Genomic DNA, 8,777 nt, shown 5'->3' with positions numbered 1-8,777 from the left:
GGGGCATATTTAGAATGTGTGCAGGCTTGAGTATGTTGAATCTAGTTTTCATTAATGAGGATTTAGTTGACACAATACAAAAAAATGGTGATAGTATTCCATGTGGGGCAGACAGCCTGTCGCAGCTTTGTTGTTGAGGAAAGCGGTAAAATTAGACTTTCGTGGTTGTTTTCACAGTATAACTCTATGGGGACACAAAAGCGACACAAAAGTAGGACCCGGAAGTATCTCAGGAGGGGGCGCTCACGTCATAGCTAAAATACTGAATTGGCCTGTTATAGCGCTGCCAGCAGGTGGACTTCTGCAAAACACATTTTTGACTTTGAATGTCGAATTGCCATTAAAGGCATAATGAAGAAATGGCACCACATTGGCCTATTTTAGCGCCACCAGGAGGGCACAATATCGTACCTGGCCTGGCGGAGACCTGTGCTCAGAGGAACACTTTTTCTAGTTGGATCATGCTCCAGCACTCCAGTTCAGAATACATTTTTAATCCCCATATTTACATGGCTAAACTTAGATCAGGAGCCATATCAGCATATGGATATCAGCTCGAGGAATATAAATTGTTGTTGTGACTGCACATTAAAATTGCTGATTAAACATGCATGAGCACTTCGTGCCTCGCTGCCTCTCCGTCTCCGTGGCAGCCGAGCAATCACTACCTGCACGTCACACACAGCGGTGGAAAAAACTATACTCATGTGTTTCAATACTGCAATATAGAAATACTAAGTAAAAGTTCAGAATTCAAAATCGACTTGGGTAAAAGTACAAAAGTATTGGTATCAAAATGTAATGAAAGTACCAAAAGTACTCAATATTATGACTTATGTCACATGCGTCAAGTTTTCAAATGTATTACAATATTTTGAAAAATCTACAAGCTCACAATGCGTCGCACCGTGACGCATTGTGAGCTTATAGGCTATTTTTAAAAGGCAGAAATGTATAGGCCTATAAATTTTTTTTAAATAGCCTATATAGGGCTGAAGTGGTTAATGTATGTTTTGTAATAATAATCAAAATCTACAAAGTATATATAGGCCTATAGTAACTACAGTTTTCAAATACATGTAGTGGATTGAAAGTACATTTTTTGGTTCCGAGATGTAGTGGAGTTGAAGTAAAAGTATTGGATGTTGGAAATACTCAAGTAAAGTACAAATACCTAAACATTGTACTTACGTGAATGTACTTAGTTACTTTACACCATTGCACATCAACGTAGCAAAGGCTAAGCAAAGCAAAGCTGTGCACGCCCATGATGCTTCCCATCTGAAGTTGAACAACTTCACATTTCTCTCTTTTATCGGAGCGCTAAGCCACTCTGCGTTCCAAAAGACTGATTCAATCTCTTGCAAATGGGGTTCTCCAAGAGTGTCTTTGGCGAATTTAGCGGAGGGGGGTTTGGAGGGGTTCACTGGCGTGGAACGGATGCAATAAACCCCTGACCCGCTGGCTGATAGGATAACTTTATCACGCAGTACTTGCAGGAAATGCACCGATTGCACCACAGGATTCCATTAGGCTATGCCAGCCTTCTTCTACTGCAAGCGCACGCACACACCCAGTTTGCTTTAACCCATTTAGGCCTGACGTCGACATTAAAAAAAAGTCTTCTACATTCTGACAGTTTTCTGTAATACTATATGTTTCTGTATCAGTGGTGCTCAATATTTCATGTCAAGGACCCCAAAAATTATATGTAATTGGCCATCGAAACCCATCTGAAAATATGTTATTCCAGGAACCCCTCAGAAGCAAAGATTTGAGTTAAAAACGTTCGCTCTGAAAGAATATATTCAAAGATTTGTGCCGCATTTTCACGATTTTTCAAAAATAGCAGACCTACAAGCTCATAGCACGGCACTCGGTGCCGCGCTATGAGCTTGTAGATCTGCTATTTTTCAATAGCTAAAAGCATAACATAATGCTTAAAACACTAAAAGGGGTTCCCACCCCAAAATGGATTAAAGGACAACCATTTTTCAACCTTATCTTCATATAATTGGTCGTCACTAATGCTCATTATAATATGGTTAGTATTTTTGAGTAACCCTGTGTCTCAGTCAGAGGAAGGCTGTGGACAGTTCAGAAACCCGCCTACCACATCATCAATGGGGAATCCAAGCTAATGGAAACGGCAGGCTTTCTATTCCTGGAAAGTTTGCGTAGAAGCCTGTTAATAAAAACTAAAAACCTGCTGTCACTGATAGGTGAAAGTGGCTCAGGGGTAGAGTGGCCAGCCAGTGAAATAATATATATTCCAAAAATTGCACATTTTACAAATACAAGCTCGGCTGAAGTTTAAAATAATGGTTAAAGTGGTTAAAAGCTGTGACACAGATGTCTTCCCATGGGTTAAGGTTGTCCATCATGTCCAATAACAATCCTGTCTCTGCTATATGAGAGTCTTCTTTTGGCTGCAATTTGGCTGCAATCCATGACCCACACTGTCTGCCACAAGAGAAAGCACTGAATAGGGAAGTGACAAACGTTGTCTTTAGACATTTCTTGATCCATCGATCTCCTTATTCCTCCCCGATGTTATGCACTCCTTGTTGGCAGAGGCAGAGCTCCCAAAAACATAAAGGTAGATATTTTTGAATGAATGCGCTATCTATTTTTGTGACACCTGCCTACACAATACTCAACGATAAAGAAAGTGCCCTTGCCTAGAGTAAGTATATTCCATGTCTGGCAGTTCCGCCAGCTCAGTGGCCTTGTGGTGAGTGTGTCCGCTCTGAGACTGGGAGGTCTGGGTTCGATCCCCAGCGGGGTCATACCAAACACTCTGAAAAATGGGACCCAGCGCCTCTTTGCTTGGCACTCAGCCTCAAGGGTTCAAAGGGGTAAGTCTGTGCGACATACTAGTGTCATGTCCAGGGAGTTTACTTGTACAGTACATCATGTCCAGGGGGTGTACAACTGTACTGTACTGTACATGTACAGTACATCAAGCTGCCTCACGCTACAGAAACAGTTCCGCCATATCAACAGGATCTACATAATCCACATTTGGCAATATTAGCTACTATCATATCAACACACTTACTTTAAATACCACACTTCTGGAAGCATTAGGTACCCTGATCATATCAACAGTACCTGAGTAGTTGCTGGCAATCGTCAGTAAATAGAATTGTCAGCCATCATCAGCCACAGCGCTAGCCAAAAACAAAAACAAAACCTTGTGCCCAGAGATGGTGTAGTTGACTGCGGCAAGAATGAGTTCGAATGAGTTTTTGAGGGGCGCTAGCACCTCATATGCCCAGCTTTGTGTGTCTGTGTGTACCACGGAAATGGTTTGATTGGCTGAGCACGGAATGACATGTGTGTAATGTATCATGATGTATGATGATAAGAGCACCCCTCCATCACTTTACACAAGTGGATTTTTGTCATACAACGTTAAATAAGACAAGACAAACACGTTTGTAAATGAGCTAAGAAAGACCCTACGAGTCTGCTGTTTCTGTGTGGAACAAGCTTCTAAATTCTCTTTTCTTGCCCCCCCCCTCCCTTTTTGTGGTTGAAAAATAATTTCAACCACTTTTTTACTTACTAAAATTGTGATGTGACAATAATCACATCACATTTGTAGACTCTCAAGGCCCTATTTGGATAATGGCAGTGCATCCACTGCAATCTTGTTAGAACGTGCGTTATCTGGGCACTGGTCGGAAAACATGGCACTAATGGGTTTTGTGAAACCTCTGAATTAGTCATGGGTGTGTTTTGGTCATTACATTAAGTAACCCGATCTATGGGCTCTATTTTCGTCCATGCTAAATCACGTTGTGAGCTTGTAGATCGGCTATTTGAACTATTTTAAACGGTTTTTCAAAATAGTAAAAACAAAAGTTTAGGGATAACTGGGGTAAGGGGTGGCACAAGATATAGCCCAGAGTGTCTTCTCCCATTCGCTTTAGGTATGCTTAAGCCATAGGCACTTTCCTATTTAGATGACGGATTGAAGTAGACACAAACAATTTTCTGCTGTGGAAAAGTGGAAGTGGAGACACATCCAGTCATTACATATCAACATATCAACACGCTTGCCCTTTCTTCTTTATTTAAATAAAACAAATTAAAGCATGGAAAAGACGTGCGTATGATTGTAATCCATTTGTATCCCTTCTCTCTTCCTTCCTCTCTCCTCACGCTCATTTCTCAGCAAAGAAAACAGGAACTTACCCAATGCAATATATTGATTATCTGGCCTAGATCTCTTTCATTGTTTTAACCTCAATGCGGCATCACCCAGAAATGTCATCAGCTACCACAGGGGTTTCCCCTTGACCCAGGGACCACCATCCTGACTAAGTGCAACCCTCGGCCCACCACCTTTTTCACCTTCGAAATATTGCACGAATCAGAGCCTATCTGTCATTGGACGATGCAAAAATGCTGATCCACACCGTATTTTTTTCTCGCCTTGATTACTGCAATGCACTTTTTTCTGGACTGCCAAAGAAAACAACTGACAGATTACAACTTGTCCAAAATGTGGCAGCCAGAGTTTTAACTAAAACTAAGATGAAAGAACACATTACTCCAGTTTCAACTTCACTGCATTGGCTTCCGGTTGTTTTTAGGATGCATTTTTAAATTATTTTACTTGTTTATAAAGTTCTCGTACCTTCCTACCTACATGGCTGCCTGCCTAGCTATGACCCAAACCGCCCCCTCAGGTCCTCCGCAGCCGACTTGCTTGATATGCCTATGGCAACTAAAAAACACGGTGAAGCAGCTTTCTGCTTCTACTGGCCGACGGCGTGGAATAAACTCCCACTATACCTTCGACAGGCAGGATCTGTAGACATTTTTAAAGCACAGCTCAATATCTACTTCTACACTATTGCTTTTAGTTGATATTTTAAATGATTTGCTGTTATTCATGTCCTCACTGTATTGCGTTACTGCTGTCATTTTATGCCTTGCTTTTCTTTTAAATTTTTCTTCATTGCTCTGTAAAGCACTTTGAGCTGCATTTCATGTCATGAAAGGTGCTATACAAATAAAGTTGTACTATTGTGTCCAGTGGGTCTATCTGACTCTATGATCATACATCAACTCACAACGAACCTCAGCAACCACAACAAAACAAGTCTTCAGTCTTCAATTGAAAATGTACCGAAAACCTCTAGCTTGAACCAAAATTAAATAGCAAATTCACTCATATAGGATCATTGAAGAGATCAAGAGCCACATACAGTACATATTATACTGTTCCCTGTAACTCACATACCTTAACAGCCGATCATACAACACAACATACAAACTGTAGACTCACATCAGCATTCAATTCCAGAGCCATAAACAGTAGATGTGTCATGTCCACCCAGTCATTGGGCCCCAAAATGACAGCAGTACACCCACTTGAATCACACTAGTATACACACAGCAATGACAGGATACACAAGCAGCAGAAGCAAAGAAGCGAAAAAACACATTTCCTACCTTGAGCCCACCTTCTACTTGACTTAATCAGTTGTGTAAGTGATGCCAGGGTCAAACTGTGCAGGCACCCATGGATAGAGAGATAGAGCCTCCGGATGAGCTCTCCAGCGGCGTCTCCAGTCATCATCCTCCATATGTGGCTAGCTTCCCAGTACTTTCCTCCCAGTATCAATGGCACTGGCCAGCCTCATTCTCCTGGCTGCCATCTTCTCACATAGCCTTGGATGTTTAGTATACTGCATGCAGTGCACATAGCATTCTGGTATAGTGCAGTGGCCAGGGATTTATGGCAGGCTCTAGGGTCCAGCATTCACAGCGTGTCACAGGAGGAGAATGGACTCAGGGCTGAGAAGAAGCTGAGCTTGGGGGTTTGGGGTCATCACCCTGGCTTGTGTACCTGTGGAGCAGGTTGAGAGAGACACCACAAGCTTTGAGTACAAGTAGTCTACCGTAAGTAAGTATGGTAGAAAGAAAGAAAGTGAGCTGACAAAGAGCCACAGCCTGTACAACTACTGTACACCCTGTCACAACTCACTAACAGACAAACATACGTACATATAGTCGTATACAGTATACTGCAATAACTGCATCCTTCCGGTCACAACATACATGGCTAGTAGTATACAGTATGTAGGTGTACAGTTTTCGTTTTCAGGAAGTAATAAAAACAAATATTTCTGGACTTTTGATATAAAAACACAGAAATGAGAATTTGCCAAATTTGTATGCCCATATGATAACCACGGACAGGCTTAGCCCCACAAGCAGAACCCATGGTAGTAAAGTTTCTGACATTTTTAAGACTTTACCCATTGGGTCCTGGTTCACCGCCGGGCTGCCACCAGGTATGCACACATAAATATAATGTAAACACGTAAGGAGAAATTAATCTGCGCAGTTTTACGATGTTTTTTCCTGTGATGGCTTCCGAATGTGCGAACTATAAGTACCTATACATACCTCTGAGAATATCTCCTGTGTCGCGGAAGCCGTTAAGTATTTTTAATCTATGTTTGATTAAAAATGTCGCTTCTTCCTACCTTGTTTATTGACACCTCATTGTACCGCCTATCTGGCTAGCTAGTGGCGCTATAGCTATGACGGAGCAGATCAGAGGCAGGGGCGTAGCCCGCAAAGCCAACCGCACATCGGGAGGCGGTACAATAAAACGGTAAATAAACAAGAAGAATCAAAGCGACATTTTTAATCAAACATGGATTAAAAATACTTAACGGCTTCCGCGATATTCTCAGAGGTATGTATAGGTACTTATAGTTCGCACATTCAGAAGCCACCACAAGAATAAAAATCGTCGGAGTGCGCAGACTGACTTAATGAGGAGTTTGTTTATGTCCGCGTTCCAACATTTACACACTAAAATAAAGTAATGTTTAGGGACCCTACAATAAAGCGACAATCAAATTTCATAAAAGCTTTATGTAGGGTTCCGAGAGGGGCTAGGACAGGCTATGGTCTAAAAGTGTGAAAAACGTATTTTTAATTTCACTACGCTTTTAAAGCACCTTTGTTCATTTCACTCTTACTCATGCACGCACGCAAGTCGCTCGCACACACACACACACACACACACACACACACACACACACACACACTGTACACACACTCTCTCTCTCTCTCTCTCTCTCTCTTGCACACACTCACGCACGCACGAGTGCGCACGTTAATGCTTAGCCAACTCACCTGCGGAACACAAACAAACAAATCCACCAGTTTGCTGTCATGAAGACTAATTAACCTTTCTTTCAAACTGTCACACACTTGGCAGTTTTCCCTTCCTAACCACTCCACTCAACTTCCATGAGGTGTAAAGTTAGATTATAAGTTGTTTATTTAATTATTTCACTCGTTTTACTAAGGAGCTTGTGTCTGTCTGTGTGTGTGTGTGTGTGTGTGTGTGTGTGGACTGTGGAGGGGGGATGGGGCGTGGCTACCGGAGGATTTGTTGTGCTGCTTGGAGTCTCAGGGAGTGTCTACCAATTCACATGGTGTCTACTTTCTAAGGGCAGTGGTTTTGAACCCTTGCTTTACATGTCAAGGTCCATTGTCAATTCTGCATTTAAGACAGTGACCACCATTTAATGACAATAGCATCTCAGACCCACATTTTCTCTGAGGATATTGTGTTGTCCTTGAACAAGATGTTGTCCACATGCTATATGCCTATTAATGTGGTACCGAGATAACAGGCATCAATTCTTCTACATTCTCTAATTGTGTAGACTTACAGTATTATAAATGTATGTAATGCTGCTGCAGATGTTTAACAATATTTTTACTATTGAGAGCGTAACATGAAACCAAATGGACCCGTAAGGGTCCGTCGATTTGGTTTAATGTTACGCTATAAAGAGTTGAAGATGGAGTAAAACATGATCATCAGGTATTATTATAATATAAGGAGGAAGAACTTTTACAGTATTTGTTAAAATCATGCTTTTATGTGGACATGCCCACCAGTTCATTAAGTTGTATGCCTGGTTTGCCTGGTGGGTGGTGAGTGATCCTGTGAACTGAAGCCGCACCCACAGCTGTAGTTGTATGATAATGGGGGAGGGGTTAGGGGAGGGGCTGAGTGTGATGACACTATTTTACTGTTTATTTCATTGGCCCGTCAAGGGTTCAGCCTCCAGGAAGAAACCCTAAATACAAAGTTATTAATACACCATTGCACATAAAAATTACTCCAGGGTGTCTAATGAAGTACTGTCACCTCATAGACACATAAAAAACTGGAAAATAAAACAATTGTGACACTCCATCTTTAAAGATCTATAAAGATCAAAGGTCTATTTGGTTACCCACTCATCATTTAAGTTTAACTGGGGACCACCTAGAACCTCCTCAGGGACCACTTGGTGGTCCCCAGACCACTGGTTGAGAACCACTGATCTACCATGTTGTGTTGAACATGAGTGTTGTGTAGAATTCAGGTGGATTTCGACTGAAACGGTCTATGTGCCATGATGTAGCTGGTCAAAATTCACATCTTCTCATGTCCAAGAGACGATCTGTGTTATATCTTCACATACAGTATTAACTTAATATGCTCACTACTCTCAGTTAGGTTGTTTTAAAACCCACTTAAACCTATACTAAAACATGATGGATGGCTGCACGCTCCGTGCACCAGGAGCCCTGGATTTGATGCTGACCTGTTAATGCGTTGAGCTGTTTAATTTAAGTAGTCCAGAAATATGCCGTCACTGCGCCGGCTGATAAGACCACCTTGGAGCTAGTCTTAGCGCAAGACCCACGTGTATGTAACATAGCAGTGTGCCCTGATTGCA

Source organism: Protomyctophum bolini (assembly GCF_963924005.1).
Source record: "Protomyctophum bolini genome assembly, chromosome: 5".
Lineage (NCBI taxonomy): Eukaryota > Metazoa > Chordata > Actinopteri > Myctophiformes > Myctophidae > Protomyctophum > Protomyctophum bolini.
The sequence above is the reverse complement of the archived record's forward strand: the minus strand, read 5'-3'. Positions refer to the sequence as shown.